This window comes from Protopterus annectens, chromosome 3.part1 (assembly GCF_019279795.1).
Source record: "Protopterus annectens isolate FY-2018-M chromosome 3.part1, PAN1.0, whole genome shotgun sequence".
NCBI lineage: Eukaryota > Metazoa > Chordata > Ceratodontiformes > Protopteridae > Protopterus > Protopterus annectens.
In genome coordinates, this window is record NC_056732.1 from 1,499,593,630 (window position 1) to 1,499,617,289 (window position 23,660).

Below are 23,660 nucleotides of genomic sequence, written 5' to 3' on the forward strand. Positions count from 1 at the left end.
TGGTCTGAGCTGCAACATACCCTACAGAATGGCAGTTGAAACTCAACCCCTAGCGTACTGATATGAGTTTTTGGAAAAGGTGTGGACTGATGGTCCCAGTAGCTGCCTCTGAGATAATGTGTGCACTCACCCCCCCCCCCCCAAAAAAAAAGTCACAGTGGTTGCTGTTTCCCTAGTGTTGTGGGCTGTCATAGTAACTTCTGATTTTTTTCTCATGGTGAGAATAACAGAACAAAATGAAACGACTTAGCCACTTGGTGTCTGTTTGCAAACTGCTTTTCCTTCCTTCATTCCTGGATGCAAAGGACAAAAAATAATGAATTTAAGGTTCTGACCTTGTTTTTACCTAAGCAGAATTTTCAGTTCCTGTACACATAATTTCTTCTCCCTTCTTCTGGAGATTAGGGCAAAAACAGGGAGTTTGATAGCCCAGCTAAGGGAGAACCCAGTCAATACTTTTGACATAAATGGGGAGTCAGTTTCTAAGAAGGACACTATCTTTATTAAAAAAAGGGCTTTTTACACAAGAGTGTTTGTAGTTCTGAAATTCTTCTGCTAAGATGATGTCCAGAAGTAAAGCTGTTTTCCTTGTTAGAAATTGGGGGGGAGTTGAGGAAGCAATCCGAAATGAAGGCTATGTAAGATTTTTGAGAATATACTTCAAGTCAAATAGAGAACCATTGGCTTTTTTTTGGTGATCCTAGGTGAATGACTCCCTTCAAAAAATGTACAGCTGCAGGAATGTTAAGTGTGTGTGTGTGTGTGTGTGGGGGGGGGGGGTTACAGGCATGTGGGCTGAAATAGTTGAGATGTGGACCTTTACAGATGAATTTTCCAGGCCAGAACTGAACAGCTCACTTTAAGTATTGCAAATTCATGGACATCAGTGCTGTGCTGAGGATCTTATCCTTCCTATGGCATTACAGGGAAACCCTTATCCATGTGGAAAAGTAGGATTTCCTTGAGGCAGTCTTGTTAGCCTACTTAAAGTATCCCATTGTAGTTTTTACTTACTTTATGCAGCACAGCATGTTGTGCTTCCAATGCGATGCTTCATTCTCCTACTGTTTGTTTCTGTTTTATGGTGTAATATGTCAATGCATTTCCTTTGTAAAATATTCATTTTCACTATGTGCATCACAGAAAAGTTAACTGAACTTTACTGTCGGCAATGGCAAAACAGTCAAACATGCGGGTGCATCCACAGACTTTAAGGGATACATTACAGCACATTCACATATAAATGCACCCCCAAACTATCCTCTAAGTGATGTCAACAAGGGATGCAGCAAAACTATGCATATAGTTTCCTAATGAAATGTTTATGAGAATTTTGGTTAAGAAAGCAGTCATGTAAGGTTGGTAAGATGAGGTGAAAAATACATGTTGTTGTATCTTTTGGCTTTTCCCGGTTAGGGGTCGACTGTGAGGCGGCAAAGTTACTGCAGCACAACCACCGCAGTTATGAGGTGGAAAATACATAAAGTTCCAAAATGCCATGATGTGTATTCATTTAAGTATACTCACCATTCCTTCAGAGAACACATGCTTGAAGGACAAGAAAGTTAAATCATTCCAGCAAAGAACTGCAGTTTCTTAAGGAAGAGTGTTTCAAGGTCCCTTGTCCTGTGTTTGGTGGTCTGTTTTGCAGATGCAGCACATAAGGTTTGACCTTGGACATCTGAATGCAGTGGGGGACCTAATGTTGTCTGGGCCAAAAGGGTACTATTGGCAGCATCCTTGGCCCTTTCTCCCTTGCTTTCTGGATCACACTGGGGAGAATGTATATTGAAGGGAATGTATACGGAAAGAGACCTGTCCATCTCAAGAAGAAGGCATTCAGTACCAAGCTTCTATCTGTGGAGCAGAACCTCCTGTGCTATTTCTTGCATGAAGAGCCAAGAAGGCCTACTTCTGGAACATCCCAGCTGTAAACAATATGGAGAAAAACATACCTCTCCATTCATGAAAATCTGCAGCTGATCTGCCTTGTTGGTCTGCCATTAATTTCCAATGATATAGGATGCGTAGTCTGCTGTTAGGGTTCCCACCTGTGAATAGTCTGGAAAAGAACATGTGTGACTTCCATTCTTGGGAATCTGCAGCTGATTTGCCTAGTTGATCTGCCATGAATTTTCATTGAGATAGGATATGTGGACTGTTATTAGGGTCCCCCATGTACGAACAGTCTGAAGAAAACCATCCCTCTGCAACATCCATTTATGGGACTTTGTAGCTGATCTGTTAGTCTGCCACTCATTTCCACTGCTGTTGGGGTTATCTGTAGTAGAAGAGCCATTTACCAGGGAGTCATGGCCAGCCTGCACAAGGGGTAAGAATGGGTACCACCATTGTTTGTTAGTATTTTCTAGTGTTTCTCTAAGAAACAACCTTTTGTTCTACAGAGACTAAAAGGCCCTTAGTGCCCAAATCAGGGCCATCAGTTTCTTTACTTAGTATGAATATGCCCCACAATCAAGATCTGAAATATTTCTGATTGGGCAGTTATTGTGAGGTTCTTGTTTTAAGGGTATTCCTTGTTTCAATCTGATTTTATTTATTTATTTATTTATTTATTTAAATTTGTTGACCGGGAGTATCCGACTGGACGTGGGTCCATTTTCAGCGGAGGCCCGGGGAGAAAAGCTCCACAGTAAAATAAACAGACAGTAGTTACATTGGATTACATAGCAATTAACAATTTAACATAGAAATTACTTACAACATATTTACAGATGAAGAACATAGTACACCAGTAGACAACTAGAATCTTTATCTGTGAAGTACATAACAGGCATTAACAAATGTAACAATGAGAAGTTCCTGCTGTATAATAAGTACTAGGCTTATGAGCATCTGAGCTTGCTATCATCAAGGTAGTTAGTGGAGGTGAAAGAAAGGTAGTAGTTGGATGGGGTGGATGATATTAGAGTGGGAGTTGCAAGGGCATAGCCAGCATGTTTTTAGGTGCTCTTTTAATAAAGTTTTGAAGTTGGTGCATAATGGTATGGAGGTAATTGTGGGTGGGAGTAAGTTCCATAATTTGGCTATGGCGCAAGAGAATAGTGCTTCACCAGCAGAGTTATTGGTTTTAGTGATCTGCAAGTGATTTTTGTTGCTGGATCTTAGTGGTCTGGTGGTGCAATAGGGTTGGAGTAGATTCTGGAGGGATGGGACATTTAGTGGATGGTTTACTAGTTTGTGGGCGAGTGAGAGTTGATACCACTGAAGGAGGTGAGGGAGATCAAACCAGCCCAGTTCAGCAAGTGAGAGACAGTGGTGACTACGATGCCCCTGTGGCGAATTTGGCGATTTTGTTGTAGCAGGTCTCTAGCTTGTTTAGATCACATTGCCTTAGGTTGGTATATACTGGAGAGGCATAAAGTAGGGTGGAGATAAGGTGGGAATTTGCTATTGAAATCTTTGCTGCTTTGGTGAGAAATTGTTTATTTCTGTATAATGCTCCTAGTTTTTTGTGGACTTTTTTTTATGGTCATGGATATGTGAATGTCAAATTTTAGTTTATTATCTATTTCCACTCCTAGCAATTTGGTGTGTTCAGTTGGGTATATAGTGGTGTTGTCTTTTGCTGTGATGTTAAAGTGAGAGTTGTTTTGAGTATGTTTGGTGGGTTGGAAGATTAGTAGTTTAGTTTTGTTTGGGTTGAGTATTAATTGGGCATCGGATAACCATGTTTCAACAGAGGAAAAGGCTTCCTGTGTGACTTTTTGCAGTTTGGGTAGGGACTGGGCTGAGCAGATGATGGTTGAGTCATCTGCGTATTGGATGAGTGTGCCATGTTTGGTGGCAGAGGCTAGATTATTGGTGTAAACAGAGAAAAGTAGGGGTCCAAGGATGGATCCTTGGGGAAACCCTATGGAAACAGGTAGTTGGGGAGATATGTCATTCTGCCATACAACGGATTGTTGGCGGTCAGACAGGTAACTCTGAAACCAGTTGGTGACTGATTGTGAGAAGGATAGGTTATTGAGGACAGAGATAAGTTGTTTATGTGGGACCATGTCAAATGCTTTAGATAGGTCTAGGAAAGTAGCAGAGGAGAGATAGCCATTGTTTTTATGCTGAAGGATAGTGTTAGTAAAGGAGAGTAAGGCAAGGATTTGGTTCAACTACCATTCTAGCTCTGTGGAGATACAGAGTGGCATAAGGATCCTCTACTCCAAGGACTATATATGTTGACTCCAAGTACGTCTTAGGTACTGCTGGAGTTTGCTACTGTGTAGTTTGGCTAGGGGAACTATCCAAATTGCTGAGCCAACAAATTCCAGTGCCCTTAGTAAGTCATGGCTGTAATCGCTTTTTATAGTAATTTGTTGGAAATAGCAAGCTGTAAATTTCACCTTAACTGTGGGTACTTAGATCCTCTGGTAGCTGAAGTTTATTTATTTTATTTACATTTGTTTACTGGGGAAGTGTGTCTAGGCTAGTGGCCAATTTTCAGCGGAGCCCTGGGGAGAAAAGCTCCACATTAAGACAGTACAGAAATAACAGTATTAACAATAATAAATACAGTAATTGAACTAAAGAGAAAATATAAAAACAAAAGTACAGTTTCAAGTTAATAATTTTGGTTATAAGAGTTAAAGTGCTTATGTACATTATGAGATATATACAACATTATTTACAGGAAGCTAATATACAATGTTCATCATTTTTGGAAGCAAAATGAGATATTTTAATGTGACTTCAGGTGAATGGATAGTAATAGTAATGAGGCTGATTAGAGAGAGAAGGAAGTAGTGTTGTTGTAGATGTAGGTTTAGCAAGCTTGTATTTTTATCTGTTTGTGGTTGATTGGTTAAAATTGATAGACTCAGGATAAGAGTAGACTACAGATTGGGAGAGCAGCTGGGAAAAATCCAGTAAGAAGCAAAAAAATAAATAAATAAGTAAACAAAAACACAATCTTAGAATTTGGAAGTCAAGATTTGACTTGGGTATGCTTAAGAAAAACAGTAGATTGTAAAAGCATCCCACAGGAATTAAAGAACCCTAATAGTGCCTAGATAAAGCATTCATTCAAGTATTGGTAAATGTAAATGTAAATTCCATTGGTTCTATAATAGCAATTGCTGGAGCCAGGCATTTTGCAAAAACTCTAGGTATAACAGCCAGTCTAAAGTAAGGAGGTAAACTAATGATGGTAGGCTTCTTTCTCACGTCTGAGAAAGCACCTGTGGTCCCTGCGTAAGAGTATATGAAGATTCAAGGTAACCTCCAGGGTTTGAGAGAATATAATAATAAGAGGGTCTGTAATTTCGGCATTTTGATTTTTTAGTTTTTTAGACCTTGAGATAGAACTTAGCTTTGACAAGGCCAGGATGGGACTCCTTGGACCTTCCTTTCTAGGCACTGCAAAGAGTCTTGAGTAGAAGCCTTTGTTCTAGTCCTGTTTTGGTGTAGGTTGTGACAATGTCACCAGCTCATTACAGAAGCTCTTGTAGTATAGGAAGGACCAAATGTGATGCACTTGGTCCTTTGGTATGGGTAGAATGCAAGACATTTTGTTTTCCTTAAGCACTGTATTTTTTAACCTTGAGATATTGCACACTGGGTTACCTTTCCTGATATATTTGGGGTAGAATGGATGGTTAAGGGACAAGGCCGGGATAAGGAGTTTTTGGGAAGAAGATTCCATGCAGTCATCACTGCTCCCTAGAGCAAATGGCCCTGGAGTCTCCCAGGCAGCTTTCCAGGCTTCCTTTTTTGGCTGCTCTCTCTCAGTCTCTGTCTCTCCACAGCTGGTTATCTGCTTTATACAAGGAGCATGCTGACATGCATGAAGGGCAGGCAACCAGCCCAGAAGGGAAAACTCGTTGAGTGCTGAAAGTTAGGTCAGATGTCAGGCCTTCTTCAGTTGATGTTCCATGGTAAAGACTACTGCAGCAGTCAGCTATATGAAGAACTGCTTTTACAATGCTAAATACAAACACTGCACTGTTAACCAAGAACAAGAAATGTAGATGTAAGCTTATGCCACTTCCACTAGCCTCATTTGACAAGCAGATAATGTGTGGAGAAATATAAACACTATACTCAAATGTTTCAGACTATGATGGAATATAACACCTTTATTTCAGACTTGCTATTTCAAATGTTTCAGACTATGATGGAATATAACACCTTTATTTCAGACTTGCTATTTATTCTTATTTTATATTTACTCTTATTTAGTTTGGAAGTATGCTTTCTTGGTGTATTCAGCAGTTCTGTCAGTATTTTGTTGTACTGTTTTGTGTTTGACCCATAGCCAGCTTTAGGCATAGGCCAACTAGGTAGCCGCCTAGAGCGCCACTGCATTAGCAGGGGCACTTTTCAAATATTTATTTGGTGTAGGTAGACCAGGATGGGGACACCAGATGGTGTGGTAGAGGGCGCCGTGGAGCCCTTTTGCCTAGCCCACCAGTTGACCTAAGGCCGCTCCTATGATCCCACACTCAGAAGATCAGTTATGGTTACAACACTTGTAAAAGTTCTTTGGAACATCTCTGGCACTGAAGAAATAGTAAACAAAAGTCTGTCAGTTTATTAAACATATACACTTTGGAGTGATGCATAACTTTATCTTTCAGAAACCATTGCCTGCATGCAGTATGAAGGAAAATAAGTATTTGATATTGTTGCCACTATTTATATAGTATGCAATGGGCAACATTCTCTTTTAATCACTTTGTTCACATCAAGTGGCTAAATACATATGAAACAGCTTTATTTTCAACCAAGACCATATTGTTCATATATTCTCTTTGTTTTAAATACTTCCTTCGATAAAAAATAAAAACTTTATTAACATGTAGTGTGTCGGGAACATGCCTTCAAGGACTATATACACAAGAAACCAACAAAAGTTTTAAATAAAAAAAAAATCATAAATTAATCAACCAGTCAACATTCTCCAAATAAGTTTATTGTTAAGACCAAAGAGTGGCAACATGTTTAACTTCAGAATGAACTCAGATTCTTTTTCATATAAAATATTTATATCTTGTCTTCACTTGTGTCTCCCTTATTTACTTATAACAAAATGCAAGCCATTATTACATTCAAATTTCCCTGATGCATTTTTGCTACATGTTCTGCAATAACATTCTCAAATATTTTATGCTTTTATGCCCTGTATCATTAATATGTGCACTTGAAGTCCAAGTTTAATTTTCTCTTTGAACAGTATAACACAAACCACACATTTTATCACATATGCCATATTTTTGGTTTTGTATGTATAACACCCTTTATACTAAAATATCATCTATTATATTCAACACTATTAATTATATAACTATATATATTACATGACCCACAGGGAACCCATACTGTGATTTATATCTGGCATGTACTATTTAAAACAACTGTGCATGAACATGTCCCTCAGATTCTGCCCTCTTTTATATATTATCAAACTCATATTATTCAGTCCATCAAGCAGTAAATCCCAGTGATCCTTAAGCTGAATTAGTAACATTTCTGAAAAATGTCATTTCTTTTAACTTTTCCACCTATTTTTATCCTGTAAGATTTTTTCAAGTCACTATAAAAAATATCTTTCTTATTTCTAACATTCTCCAAAATAAGCCTTTTAACTGTTTTTGGAACATAGTGCTGCTTCCCTAAAATATTCCTGTTAATTACAGGCTGTTCTTAGTCTAATAAATTCCCTCAAAGGTAATGCTGCCAAAGTATGCCCTGAATGGGAACTAGAGTTTCAAATAATTGTTTTATTTTAGATCATACACTGATTAAAAACTAAGGTAAAACGTGGGGTAATAAAGTAAAAATGAGATACTGGTGCTTTCCCCTCTACCTGTTAAAAAGAGACAAATTTAAGGAATAGGAAGTAGAATTTATTCGTGAGTTATTAGGGAAGATAGAAACATCTTAAGAAGTTATAGACAGTGTGTGATAAAATAAAAATGTAGTTTGAATACGGCAGAAATAAAAGAGAAGGAGAACTCGGGAGCAAAAAAAAAAACTTTTATCACAACGACTTAAGAAAGAGAAAGTAAAAATGGTTGTCACCAAATGTAGGGAGTCTATAACAAGAAAAAATAACCAGAGATCTTGCAGAGGTATTAGAGATGTTGTTGTTGTGTCTTTCTGCTTTTCCTGGCTAGGGGTTGCCACAGCGGAACTCCGGTCAGCTAATGATTGGCAGTAGATTTTTATGTGCTGGCTTGCCGGGCCTAACGCACAACCTTCAACGAAGGAATGCCCATTCACGTATGTCACCACACAGAAGACGCTCTAACTGAGAATCGAACGGGCAACGTCTAACTGTGAGGCGACAACGCTACCGCAGCACCACCACAGAGGTATTAGAGATATTTCTGAAAATTTGTATAAAGCAGAGAAATGTGGAAATCAAGAAAGAACACAAATGGAAATATTTATGCAAGACAGTTATGCCAAGGTTGGACATAGATGAGGCTCAACAACCAACATTTAAGATAGGCGTGGGAGATGAGATAAAATGGTGATGTGCAATCAGTCTTCAGGAACAGATGGTATTCCTATGGATGTTTGGAAGTTAGGATGGAAGAAAGTGATAAAGATCTGGAAGATTTTGTGTAACTATTTTAAAAGGAGGGGAAACACCAACATCTTGGAAGAAAACTGTGGTGGCTGCATTACCTAGACAGTAACAACCCATCAGACACATCTTCATGTAGAGTCACTTCAATTTTAAACCATGATTATAAAGTGTTTATGCATATACTAGCTAAAAAACGGTAAAGGTGCTTCTAAAATTGATAGATGTGTATCATTGTGGTTTTGTGGATGGGAGGCAGACATTTGACAATGTTAATAGAATAGTAATGATCTGGAGGGAAGCATAATATAAGAAAATATCTCTGTTGTTAGTGGGCCTTGAAGCAGAAAAAGCATTCAACAGAGTAAACTGGGATTTATGAGAATGGCACTGGAAGCATTTGCATTCCTTGATACAATAATAAGGTTAATTAGGAGCCTATGTGAAGGATCAGAGGCAGAAATTAAAGTGGGAGTGTTCAGATAGATTATGTCTGAACAGAGGAACCAGGCAAAGGTTTCCTCTTTCTCCTTTATTTGCTTTAAATTTAGAGCCACTGGCAAAAGAAATAAGAGACTCAGAAATTCAAGGATATAATTGATATGGTAATCAAGAAAAATTGGTTTTATTTACAGTTGATATTATTTACCCAATAACAGAGTTTACCAATTACCATGTGTGTGCTGTGTCAGTTTCATTTTATATATTATTGATAATATGAATCTCATCCCCACTGTCAAATGGTACTATATACACAGCAAAATACCTTGCCTCCAAACCAGGAAAAAAATATTTTTCCCCAGAGGAGCATTACTCAAAGATCCTGTAATGCCAAAATAACAAAACCCAAATTCAGCCATGGGTCCTGCAGTTTAACACATCGCCAAAGTTCAAGGGAAAAAGCCAGTAAACTACTAGCACTGCCCTCACAAGTGTTGCCCCTCTCTCACCCTTCTCTGCTCCTGGGCAGTTACCAACAAGTCTACTTTTTTCTTCAAAACTTGATATCTCCTGAATTTTGGCAAAAATGCCTTTAAATGCTGAGACCATCTGTTTCGAGATTTTGTTCCTGTTGCATGGTGTCCAGAGTCTGATACCCATGGCCCCTGGGTCTGCTGGGAAGGTTCAGAATGATTTCTATCCAAATCCTTCCTGGCTTCTTAAGGTTCAGTGTAGGTTTTAGACCCACCAGTCCACAAAAGTCTTATTGGAACAGTAGAACATCTTAAATCTAATCCCCTTAGGTCTGACCAATCACTGCACAGAGAAAAAGGCAGCTCTGTTCAGATGAATCTCTGCTGATTAATCTTGATCAGTGTAAATCCTGCTTCCCCACAAACAAGATATACGCCTGATCTCCATAACGTAGGTCAGATAGCCTGTTTTTGCTGGTAGTACGTAATTGGACAGTAATTTGCCTTGGTCATTCATGTAGAGCCCTACCAGGGCCCCAGGCAGTCTGATGCATTTTCTCTCTATTTGAATCTCTTGCCCTGAGATGGTGGTCCACTGGGATAACAGTTTTTATTCAAAAGAGTGGCAGTCTGTTCCCTCCAAAGTCTCTGGCACTCCCACTATCCAAACCTATGCCTTATCTTCATTGTTTATTAGGGATGCTTCCAGCCATTCCAGTTTTGCTTTGGATGCAGCAGCCTTAGCTTTTAGTAGTTCATTTTTTATAACAAGCCTCTGCAAAGCTTTGGAATGTTCAGTGACTGCCTCTGTGACTTCTAAAAGTTTGTCATTATCCTGAATATGTGTTTCCAGCCAGGTGTTCATTCTTTTTAACACCAGAAACATATCCTTTAATGTAACCTCCATCTCTGCTCTACCAGAGAATCGTGCACAACCCTCCAGGCACACATTGTCCTTTTGCATGGGGCCTGCTTACAACTTGCTTTTATTTGTCATCTTTGACTTTTGCCCATTTCTGCATGTCAGACAACTGCAATTGTCTTTCCTTAATAATTAAAATCCTTTTTAATGCTATATGGGGATTTACCTGTGTGTGTTACAAGTACTTTTCTGGAAGCAATAATTACAGTATCTATGAATGATGGCAGGAGAGAATAAGCCTATTTAGTTTGCCCGTTTAGTGTCATACCATTCTACTTTCACTCCATCCCTGTCTTCCATTACCTTTTTTCCTGTACCATATCCTGTGAATGTCAATGTGGATTACATGTCCAGCACCATTTTTGGTAGTGTATTTCATGAGTCCTCAACCCTCTCTGTGAAAAAGCATGTTTGCAGAGCTATGGAATAGGCTCACAGGTTCATAGCTGTATACTAGGGTAAGGACCACTAGGGCCTTTATAAGCCTAGCCATGCAACCCAAATGAGTCCCACAAGTTACATGCTTTAGACATTTATATAGGATTTATTGTTGGCTACGACATAATTTATTGACCGCCTCTCTCCATCACAGATATAAATGCAAGAACAGGGGAACTTTTCCATCTAATGGTCCACCTTTCACTTAAATAGGGTTAGGGAAGGACTTTGTTTCACATGGATGGGGAGCCTGTTTCAGAGAAAAGGACTTTTCTGAGATATATATCGGTCTTTCCATCAAGTCGTATTTTTGTTACAAACAAAATTTAGGTCTTTAGATCTAGTAGTTCTGATGCTGTTTGTTTTACAGATGTGCAAAAGGTTCATCAGAACGGGGTCCAGAGATGCCTTGTAGTCTGTAGGAGACTGAGTATAGAGGTAGAGCTTTGAGGCAATCCAGACAGGAGATTGTGTTAATCCCCTGTATTCTTTTGTAAGGAACCTTTGTGGACATTCAAGTTACTGCATGTGTCTGGTCAGGTACATACTGAAGGGGGCATTAAACTCAATGATGGGTATGATGAGGGCCAAATATATTGGTGCAGTGACTTCCCTGGACCTAAATGCCATGCACTTATAAGTTGAGCAATAAAGAAAGATTTCCTTACCACCTTGGATACATGTTTTTTTTTTGTTTGTTTTTTCTTTTTTTTTTGTTTTTTTGTTTTTTGTTTTTTTTTATCAAGACACATCTTTATTAAATTATCACTTTTGACATAGATCACCATACATTTATATAAATTAAAACAAACCATATTGACATATTTTTAGTTGCAAACATTATACATCACAATCTAAACAGTGTCAGTCAAACATTATATAGCTCATTCAAATCCTGCCTTCTCCTAAACCCCACTCAGCCTCCAAAATGCCATTCCACAGGCACTGCTCCCACAACTCCTACCCTTTTCCATGTAATTTGCTCATTTGCTCTTACCCTTTTCCAAAGATCCCAATTCTAGTTTTATCTGTTACTATATTCATCACCTCTATTTCAGTTGGCTAAGACCTCAACCTCCACCCTCTAGTACTTGCTTCCTTGGCAGCCACCATAATTAAACTCACCAAGGTCCCACTATGTCTAGGGAACTCTGAGTCTGTATCACAGCTCAACAAAAACCACACCAATTTGCCCACCCTGCAAATCTGACAGAGGAGTCTGCAGGAAACTTTTTCAAGTCTGCCATCGCATCATACTCCATAAAACATGCTCCCAGTCATGTCTTCCCTCCACATCACACTTCCAACATCTGCCACCCACCTGAGGAAAAGTTCCTTGGAGTCTACTTGGGGCACAAAAATACCCTTGCAAACACTTCCAAGCAAAGATCCCAAATCTTCTAGACACTGCCACACACCTGGGAGACACGCACACGCTCACACATTCTCCCATTGTTTCTCTGTGAATCACTCATCCAGTCTCTCCTACCAATCCCCTCCAACCTCCTCTGATTAATTCTTATAGCTGTCATACAATATTCTCTATGCTCCACCAATTATCCCTTCCTCAACAGCAGCCTCTGTTCCAGACTCCACAAAAACTCTACCTTTGCTGGTCCTGCACCTATCATCCCTCATTTTTCTCTCCCTACCAACACTCCAGCATTAATCCTGACAAGGAAGGAAATCTCCAGCCCACAGTCCAAATAAACTCCTGGCCTCCTCCCACTCCATGACCCCTCCCTGTCCAATTCCCTGCTCCCAATACCTTGCTACCCTGCCAGCCCCCTCCTGCCCACCATTTGCATCCCCAATTGCAGCCGCCCCACCAACAGAATCTACCCACTTCACTCCCATGCAGATCCAGTTCCCAGAACACCCTCTGCCACTCCTTGAATGCACTACTCTGTATGGTTATTGCCACTCTCCCCAAGGATCTGCACCCAACACCCAAATTCCTCCCTACCTCCCAAGTCTCCCCCTACCCCATAACCATCTCTGTACATTCTGACCTACAGCACCCGCTTGTGCTTTGCACAGGAGCCTCCACTGTGTACCTCTGAAATACCCCCAAAATGAGGCAATCCCAAACCACCCTGTTTCACTGGAAGAACCAGCCCACACCATCAGACTCTCACATTTGCCCCCCAGACATAATCCCCCAGTTCCCCACTAATTGCTATCCACAAACTATCCTCTGGCCAACAAAAACACACCTGACTACCTTGGGTACATGGCTAAAGGCCAGGTTACTGTCAACATGTGTTCCCGGATCCCTGACTAGTGGGTCAACTCTTAGGAGTGTTTTATTGATGACATAGTTTTCTGGGGTGGTCAACTTCCCAAAAGGTACCATAATGCATAGTTAATCCGTACACTCTGTTGTCTGTGCCCCTTTCTCCCAGTCTGTCTTTCCTGTTCAGTATGATGCCCTCATATTTCACTGACAAGCTATTGAGCATCAGTATCATAACTATCTCTGTGCTTTCTTGTTTCAGATGAGAAAAGCTGTAGCTCCTCTGGTCTGTGGCCATATTCCTTCCCCTCTATCCCAAGTATCTTTCTGATAGCTTTCCTCTGACTTCTTTCCACCAGCTTGATGTATTTTTCCATACATGGCTTCCAGAACTGCATACAGTACTCAACATGCAATCTGACCAGTAATATTAAATAAAGACAATAAACACACTCTGGCTAGGCTTATAAATGCCCTAGGGCAGATAGCCTAGTACAAACCTATGAACCTACAAACCTATGAACCTATGAACCTATAATAATAAATTATGTCATATCATGGACACAGGGGACAAAACCAATCTACTAGTCAACAAATTCAACTTTAACTTCACCCTCTCTCCCTTCCAATAGTCTCATATTAAATACACCCTCCTCAAATTCCCCAAGAGCAAGTTTTCAAGGTACTATCTAAGGCCAAGAACACTATGTCTATGGGGGTGGGAAACATACCGGGTTGAAACATGATTTATTAGACCTGCTACAGAGGTTATTCAATATCAGCCTCAAATCAGGCTCTGTGAAGATGAATGCAACAGCCATTCCCTTGCATAAAGGTGGGACTTTTTGGATAGGGTAATTATAGACCTATAAACCTGACCAGTTTCATCGTTAAGGCTATGGAAAGATCATTATGGAGTTAATAAATAAGGATATAGGTAACCTGCAGACTCTCACCCCAACCTAGTTTGAATTCATCAGGACAGGTCCTGTGTACTTTACTTTTTTGATTATTTTGAAAAGACACTGAGGCAATGGATGAGGGCAAATCAGTGCACACTGCATATCTGTACCTCACAAAGGAATTCAACACCAAACCACACTCAGGCATTGTAGATAAACTCTCCCAGCAAAATTGTCTTTATTTAAACACCTTTATTAAATGATCACGCATGACATAGGCACACATACAAAGAAAATTATATATTATCTCTACTGCGAATAACTGGAATCATACAACAGATAATTTGAGGAGACCCATGCATGACAGAAAGTATTTAGGAGATGCTTCTGTCCATTAGTAGTATAGGGAGCAGTCCTGGGGTAAATTTTATGTTTCCCAATGATAGATACAAGTGGCACTTGAACTATCTTTCTGTACAAAATTGCATAAATTATTCTGTCCCTGCATTCCCTTAAAACTTAAATTTCGATTCCCATTTTCTAGTAAATGCTTTTTGGCAGCCAACAGAAGTAAATTTATAAAGACCTTACTATGTCCAGGTAATTTAGACCCTGTGACCCAGCTCAAAAAAATGACTTCCTTAGTTACAGCCATTTAGTCCCTCAGTATTTCTGACAGCATACGTGCTGGGAATTTTTAAAATCTGACAACTCATTACACTCCAGGAAAAAAAACTGTTCTTTTTTCCCCATCACACCTCAAACGCTGTATACCTGAGGAAAAACTCTTAGAAGTCTTCTTAAGATATAAAAATACCTATGCAAACACTACCAAACAAAAATCCTAAATCTTCTGGACTTTGTTGCATGATTTGGAGCCAAACATATGTCCTCCCATTGTTCCCCTTGTACACTTCTTTCCCAGTTTTTCTTCCCAAGTTTTTCTATCCCCATCTGATTGATTCTTATAGTTATCATGCAAAATTTTATATGCTCTAATTATCCTCTTTTTAGCAGCAGTTTCTGTTTTGGATTTAACTAAAAAATCTACCAAGGCAGGACTTTCATTTAGGACTCCCCTATCCTTTCCCTTTGCCTGTACTATATCAATCCCTGGTAGGGAAGGTAGTCTCTAACATGCAGTCCAATCTTCTTCTTAGCCTCATCCCACTCTGTCCCTTTGTTTAGTTATTTGTTCTCAATACCTTAGTTCCTTTGCTAGTTTACTCCAATAAATTCCTGCCCCCTCTTGCCTATTTTCTGTAGTCATACTTGCAGTCATTGCAATTGCCCAAATCTCCTTTCTCTGTTCCTATGTTGGCTTATTTCTTAGAATACTTTCTGCAGCTTCATGGATATAATATGGCTGTTATTACCCTCCTTATGAATCTGCATCCAAAATCCCACTCTCTTATTTCTTGAACTCCTCTCCCCACTTGCTTCATTGTAACTTCTTTACACTGGGATTTATAACCTTCTGCTCATGTTGTGTATCTCTAAAATAGCCCTTCGAGTCAGTCAATCCTAAATCATCTTGTTCAACTGGGAGGATCAACATATCCCACTTAACTCTTGCCCTCTTTTCCTCCTAGGTAAATTGAATACAACTTTTCCCATTGCTGAAAAAATATCAAACAAAAATGCACAACAGGGTCTCCCAAATAGAAGCCAATTAAAACAAATGTACTAACACAAAGTGATATAACTGGACAACATGGAACTAATATAGCAATACTTTAATTAAATACAAGATGGAATAACCATACAAACTCATTTTCACAACTGTTTCATTAGGTTTTAAAATTCCAGTGGCTTCATCACACATAGTATCCATCATTAAATCACATGACCATTACAATTCCATTCAGAAATTCTTTAAATAATTATCAACTTAAAGGCATATTTAAATGTCTAAGTCCTCTAATTTTTAAGACAGGTTTTAAGGACACACTGTAATTGAAACCAGGACTTCGTCTTGAATTTTAACTCCACTATCCAGCCGTATTCTTGTTTTTTTAAGTGTAGTTTATAACATCTTCACCTCTCCTATTTAATTTCATAAGTGGAGAGTTAAGAATTTAAAGAAATGGTTGGGTTCTATAGACAGAACATGTTTAGCTAAAGCATTATTACCATTTTGCTTTACTATAGCATTAATATGTTCCAAAATAGATTTTTAATTGCCAATTAGTTTTAGCAGCATAAAATGATGCATATGCATACATACATACAAATATTTTAAGCAAGCATTAATGCTGTTGTAGCCTGCCAATATACCAAAACACCTGTTCCCATAATAAGTGTCTAGGCTGTTTTAAAAATATCTAAACTAGTACTTGCTTTAATATAATTTGGTAGTCTATTCCATGCATCAGCTACTCTCTCAAAGAACCAATTATTAGTACATTTCTCATTCCTATAAAATCTTCTGCATACTACATTTTGATAACCCCAAACATTCCCAGTGGTTGTTGTCTCTAAATGCCCTATATACATGAATAAGATCTCCTCTTAAATATCTATATGAGACACTATACAAATTCAGATATTTTAGTCTTTCATAATAACTTAAATTTTCACATATATTTCCATTGTACTCTTTCTAGTTTACTCCTGTTTGTTTATCTTAAAAGGTTTCAATATTGTTATTCCATACTCAAGTTTGAGTCTAATGTAACTAACAAATAATGACTTCATCATTTCTGATTTCCAAGACTTTATAAATCTTTTTATACAACCTGTAGTTCTGTAACTGTCAGTAACCAACTGGTTGATATGATTAGAATAACTCAAAGCTGGATCTACCCATATGCCCAGTCTTTAAATTAATCTTCAGTTTCAATCACTGCTTGCTGTATTAAATATTCACCTTTCAATTTATGTCTCAGAAATCTCATATGCTTAGTTGTTGATGTATTTATCAGCATATTCTTCTCCTGTGCCCAAAGTGTCAGTTTAGTCAAGTTCTTTTGCAGACATGCCTTATCTGCAACACAGGTAATCAGTTTATCCAGTTTCAGGTCATCTGCATATAGACTGTAGAACACCTCAGATGAAAAAGTTACAAAAGATACAATCTAAACAAATAAGGGCCTAGGACAGAGCTCTATGGGACACCCTGAGTGTAACCAACTATTTCACCTCTCCAATTACTGTATGATACTTGCCATGTCCTTTTTGTAATCCATGTAGTTATCCATCTTAAGAGTATGTCAATACCTAGTTGTGCTAATTTATTGATCAGTGTTTTGTGTATGATCCTGGTCAAATGCTGATGCTAAATCTATGTAAATTACATTGCAGCACAATTTTTCATTCACAGCTGTTGTTATATTGTTATACACCATCATGTTACAAGTGGTAATATATCTATTTTCAACATATGTATGCTAATATATGGTTTCAAGTCCCACCCTATCTAATTCTGACAGCAATTTATCCAATATTACCTTCTCCATTATTTTTCCACACATGAAAGTAGACTTAAGGGTCTATATGACTCTGGGTGTGTCCTACTTCCCTTTCCCTTAAAGACAGGTTTAATAAGCACATGTCTCCAATCTTGAGGAATCTTCCCATATTTATATGATCTAGTAAATAATTGATATAAGGGTACTGTATGTTCTTGCTGAAGTGTTCTCAGGGCATTATTACTAATTCCGTCTCCTCCCTGTGCTTTGTTTAGATCCAGTTTGCACAGCTCTTTTTCCAATACAATGTCATTTGATTTCAGTATTTGAAGTTCCCTGGATGTCACTAGGGCAACTTATCACCCCCTTTGTGGAGTCAAACTGTTTTGCATAAGATTTTGTAAATATATCTATAATCTGCTGTGTATGAGAATAAATTTTAGATTCTGGACACAGTTTATCAATTTGTACGTCTTTACTCCTTCCACATCTTATGTTTCTATAAAAAAAAGGTTATGCTCATTATCTTCATATACATTTTCTTCAATTTTTTATTGATCTTGTCTCACACTCTGCTTAATTTGTCTAGCTTGTTTATTTTAGTTTTCAAAGTTGTAGTTTGGCCTCTCTTCCATTTCTTATATTTTTTGTCTCTCGCCTTAAGCAGCTATTTTGTTCTTTTGGAAATATATTCCCCTGACGTATGCCTAGATCATGATGTTAAACATTGTTTTTTATTTTTTGCACTCAAACGATTTCTCTTTCAAAACTTTACACATTTCATTTACAGTTTTTCCACTGAAGGCATCACTCCAGTTAGTTTTACATAGTGATTGTTTTGCTTCAATATAATCTGTAATTAAATCTTCAGTGCATTGGTTTAAATTTCAGTTTGGCAGAATTATCTAGCAATAAATTAACCTTTATAACCCTATGATCACTGCACATCAACGCTGGTAAAATTTGACTTGAAGTAACAGTAATTTCTTTAGGAACACAAACAACGTCTAGTATGTTCATTCTCTGGTAGTTTTTTTGCAATCTAAAGCAATTGTTCCTGAGAATATGTTGTGAATAGTTTCTTTACTAATGTTGTTGAATGAATATTATTCCAGTCTGTTTCTGGTAAATGTATTTCCCCAGCTAATACCATTTTTCTCTCCTGTATTTCATGTAAGAAATGTATGAATTTCTCTAGGTCATCAGCACTTGACATTAGTCAATTGTTCTATGTTCCAGGGTTATCTTTATTGTCAGAGTTAGACAGCCACAGTTAGTCTACAGTATTTAGGGTTATCACTGAACATGTCATATTCATAGGTCTCATAACTATCTTTAATCCCTATCATAACACCTCCACCTGATTTGTTGTTAAAAAAGAAGTTATGTTTTTACCATATGTTTCATCTCTGCTGTTGATCTTCATTCATTCATGACGAATGGGTATATTGGTTCCATCCTCAGAACTGACTCGGCTGTTATAACAAGCTCGCACCAGCCAAAAACTCTCGGGCTAAGCTTACCCATAGTGCCCCCTCTCTTCATCTCCTCAGATTGATTTTTCCCGTATAAAAAGAAAGTGGAGGCTTTGCTGAGCAAATGCTCCATCATGAAGCTAGGACCAAATCCGAACCTCCAGGAGCCTTCTGGAGGGGGTAGGAGGGTGGGATGTCATGAATGAATGAAGATCAACAACACAGATGAAACGTTATGGTAAGAACATAACATCTTTATCTGATGTTGTTAATCTTCATTCATTTATGGTGAATGGGGCAGAGTCCCTAGCTACTTGAATCCCTGGGAGGCCATATGGAAGAATATCCCTGAGCACCATTGAGCTAAAGGATGCTCTCCCCCTGGAGACCAAGTCCAGTTTGTAATGAGTGCTAAACATATGAGGGGTAGCCCATGCGGCTGCTGCACAAATGTCCATGGAAGCTCTGGAATGGAAAGCAACAGATGTAGGAAGTGATCTGGTTGAGTAAGCTTTGATTTCAGTTGTTAGATGGATTTGGTTTTGTTGGTAGGAAAAGGAAATACAATCTCCCAGCCATTTAGCTAAAGTCACTATAGAAATAGGTTTTCCCAGTTTTGGTCCTGAGAAGGATAAGAATAATTGGTCAGATTTTCGCAGTGATTTAGTCCTAAGTAGAAACATAATTGTCTATGTACATCCAACAATGCAGACAATATTCTCCTTTATTAGCAAAACTGGGGAAGAAGACTGGTAGGTCAACTGACTTAATACTTAAATCTGAAACAACTTTGGGTAAGAAGAAGGGATTAGTCCAAAGTGATACTCTCTCTTTATGGAAAACCATGTAAGGGCATTTTATGCACAAAGCTTGTAGTTCTGATATTCGCCTTGCTGAGGTAATTGCTACCAAGAATAAAGTTTTGCAGGATAAAAACTTCATATCACAAGTGGCAGCAGGCTCAAAGGTAGGACAAGTCAAGGTTTTTAGAATTGATGTCAAATTCCAAGGTTCAATTGGCTCTTTGAAGTGTGGTCTAATATTTGTGACCCCTTTCAAAAGGTTTTACAGAGACAGCAAGATATCAGAGAAGAAGCCCTGGAAACCATTGTGAAAGTTTGAAATAGCCACCAGGTGGACTTGAATAGAGGAAGCTGCCGCTCTCTAATGTAGGAGATTTGATAAGTAGTCCAATACTAAGCTAACCAAAGCCAAAAAGGGGGTCTAGTCCTTTCTGTCAAGACCAAACTGTGAATATTTTCCACTTGCTGAGATAAAGTTTTCTGGTGGATGGCTTATGGGAAGCCAGAAGAATGTTTTGTACAAGGGAGGATAGATTATTCTGTCTGGCAATTACTGGAAGTGGAGGAACCAAGCTGTCAGCTTGAGACTCGATATGTGTGGATGGATCAATCCTTGCGGGTGCGACAGTAATTTTGGAGTTGATTCCAGAGTCCACGGTTGGTGGACCAGGTGAGCCCAAAGGAAGGGGAACAAAACTTGTCAAGGCCAATAGGGTGCAATGAGGATTACTCTGCTTCTCAACCGAAGAGCATTCTTTATAAATTGCGGGATCGGGGAAGAAGAGGAAAGACATAAAGAAGTCCTGTGGGTCAATTGTGTATTAGAGCATCCCTCAGGGACTCCCCCCTGAGGGGGATTAGGGAAAAGTTGCTGCTGCATTTGTGGTTGACGGGGGACGTGAATAAATTGCACCAAGGCTGACCCCAGTGATTGAAGATCTTTGCCACTATGACAGGACTGAGGGACCACTTGTGGGGCAGAAGGATGGATCTACTCAGCTTGTCCACAATCATGTTGGAATCCCTTGGAATGTGCATTGCTATCAAAAAGTGGTTGGAAGATATCGCTCATTGCCAAACTCTTGTGGCTTCCCGACACAGTTGGTAGGATTTGGTTCCCCCCATTGATATACCAGAAGACAGACATTGTCCAACTGGATAGCAATTGTCCCTGAAGGTAGGACAGATTGGAATGCTTGCAACACCAGAAGCACTGTCTTCAGTTCTAGGACACTGATATGCAGGTTGACCTCCTCAGGGACCAGGTGCCTTGGACTGCCTTTCCCTGAAAATGCCCCCACCCCATCAGAGATGCATCTGTGGTCACTATGGCCTTGGGATAAGAGGGTGAAAAGGGGAAACTCCATAGTTTCTTTTCTGGCTTCATCCACCAATGCGAATCTTGTTTGCAGCAGTTTGTTACGCAGATCGGAAAGGACATGTGATGAGTTAGAAGAGAGCACTGTGATGCTAGGAGCCATTGTAGGAGTCCCATGTGTAGTCTCGCTAGAAGAACTATAGTAATTGTTGCTGCAATTGATCCTAGGAGTTGAACGACTGCATGAGCTGGGACCTTGTCCTGAGAGAGTATCACTTAGGAGTTGAGATCTTAGTTTTTTGAGCCTGTGAAGCAGGAGGGTGACCAGGCAAGACTGAGTGTCGAATGTTGCACCTATGAATTCTAGATTTTGAGTAGATACCAGTTTTGGACTTTTCTTCTTGCTAGCTGTAGGGTGTAATGCAAGGCTAGAAGCAGCAGACATGTGGTAGAGGTGGCAAGGAGCCAATCATCTAAATATGGAAACACCCGGAATCCTTGCTGTCACAAGTGAGCTGTTACCATTGGTATACATTTGGTGAACACTCTGGGGGCTGTGGAGAGATGAAATGGCAGCGCTCAAAATTGGTAGTGATTGGCTCTCAGCTGGTAGTTGAAAAATCTCCTGGAGCGTTTGTCCATTTTTATATGATAATACACATCCTGGAGATCTATCGAGCATATCCAAACATTTTTCTCTAGAAATGGGAGGATAGACTGAACCGTGACCATCTGGAATTTTGTCTGTCTGATGAACTTGTTTAGGATGCTGAGGTCCAAAATTGGCCTTCAGTCCCCTGTCTTTTTTGGCACTAAAAAGAACTTTGAGTAAAAGCCAGATTCTATCTGGTCTGGTGGGACTGTTTGGATGACTCTTTTTAGAAGCAGCTTTTGAATTTTCTGTGCTGCTGCATCCCACTGACTGGGTGGAACATCTGGGATTTACCTTTGTAGCCTCGGGTAAAGATTGAAAGGGATGTCATAACCTCTGGAAATTATCATCTGCATCCAAGAATCTGTCGTTTTGGAATGCTACGCTACGTGGTGAAGAGAAAATCATTCCTCAACTGCTTCCAGAGGCAAGCAATCAGGTCACTTTTCAGGAACACTGATAAGGCTACCCAGAGAAAGAATCTCTGGATCCCTGATTACATGGCCCCCCTCTGCCTCAGTAGGAGCATATTCCTGATTAGTTACCTCCTCTGCCCTGGGGAAAACTTGCCATGTGTGTCACGGAAAGGACCCTGTGATTCCCTGAACCACATCTTTCCACTCTTCTGATTCCTAGAGTAGGATCGTTGGGGAGTGGAAAAATGCACACCCATGGCAGACAGGGCCTTGACATCCTTTTCACACCTGGCTAATGTGTCTTTCACCTTTGGGTCAATAAGAGAGGAAGCGTCAACAGGAGCATTGACAAAGGAAGACTTAAAAGGGTCCGCAAAGTCACATAAGCACATCCAGGCATGACATTTCATGACAACACCTGCACCTTCGTTAATATGAGAAATCAATCACATGGATGAATTAGATATGGATTCTAGGGTGGCAAGCTGTGAGGCAGCTTTGTCACGTACCTCATTAGATACTGCTCCTGCTAGGGTTCCTGAGGGTTCCATGATCAGGTCCCTCTGGAGACAGTTAAAGTCTGCCAGGTAATGCAAAGACTGAATGGCAAAGGTCGATGACTCATACACCTGCTTCCCTAATCTGTCCATTGTCTGAGACTCCCTGTTTGGATGATGGACAACAGGACTCTCCTTGGTGAGTTCCTTCCTAGTGACTGCCACCACCACCATAGTGTCTACTGCCAAACCTTTGGACCAATGGGGTGATCCTCTGGAGGGGGACAGAATTTTGTCTGGTCTCCGGGGAATAGGCTCAACAGTGTCAGGATTCTTCCAGGCATGCTGCATGATGACCTGAACTAGATCATCTGCAGGCAGGGTCACCCAGGAAGTAGTGGGGTCGAGCATGAAAAGCCTGCAAGAATACAGACTCCTCAGAGGAAGGGTTGGCAGGCTTCCAGTCTCCCTGCTGCTTTAAGATTTCTAGTATGTTCCCAAAGAATACATCCTCAGGGGCAACCATGGGGACCCCTTCCCCCCTATTGTAGTCTGTATCTTTGGTGAAGGATTCTTCAGGGGAATCCACATGCTTCCTCTTGCAAGAACTCTTATGGGTGGCTCCTCAGTGGGGACATCTGAAGAGGACTATACCTCCCAATTGTCCCAAATTACTCATTTTTTACCGAGTTTTGGGGTCCAAATGATGGGGTGTCACGATTCCCGAGTGGCATCCCTTCATTTCCGATTTTTTTCCATTGTGTTTTTACACTTCTCACTGTTTCGGCTGATGTCATCACGTGCACGATGATGTCAGAGCCGTCAGTACTACCAGCCTATCAGAATTGAGCTCTGCACACATTTCTGACTGGCGCTCAAGGGCTGTTCAAATGCTGCAAGCAGAAACAGTTAGGATCTGGTCGCAATGAAGAACTTTGTTTTAGAGATGGAACAGTTAGGATCCAGTAACGACGTTTATCTAGTCACACTGAAGAACTGTGTTTTGAAGATATCTAGTTGCACTGAAGAACTTCGTTTTGGAGATCATGGCAGCAGAACACAAATGATTGGTAAGTACGGTGTGTGTGTGTGTGTGTGTGTGTGTGTGTGTGTGTGTGTGTGTGTGTGT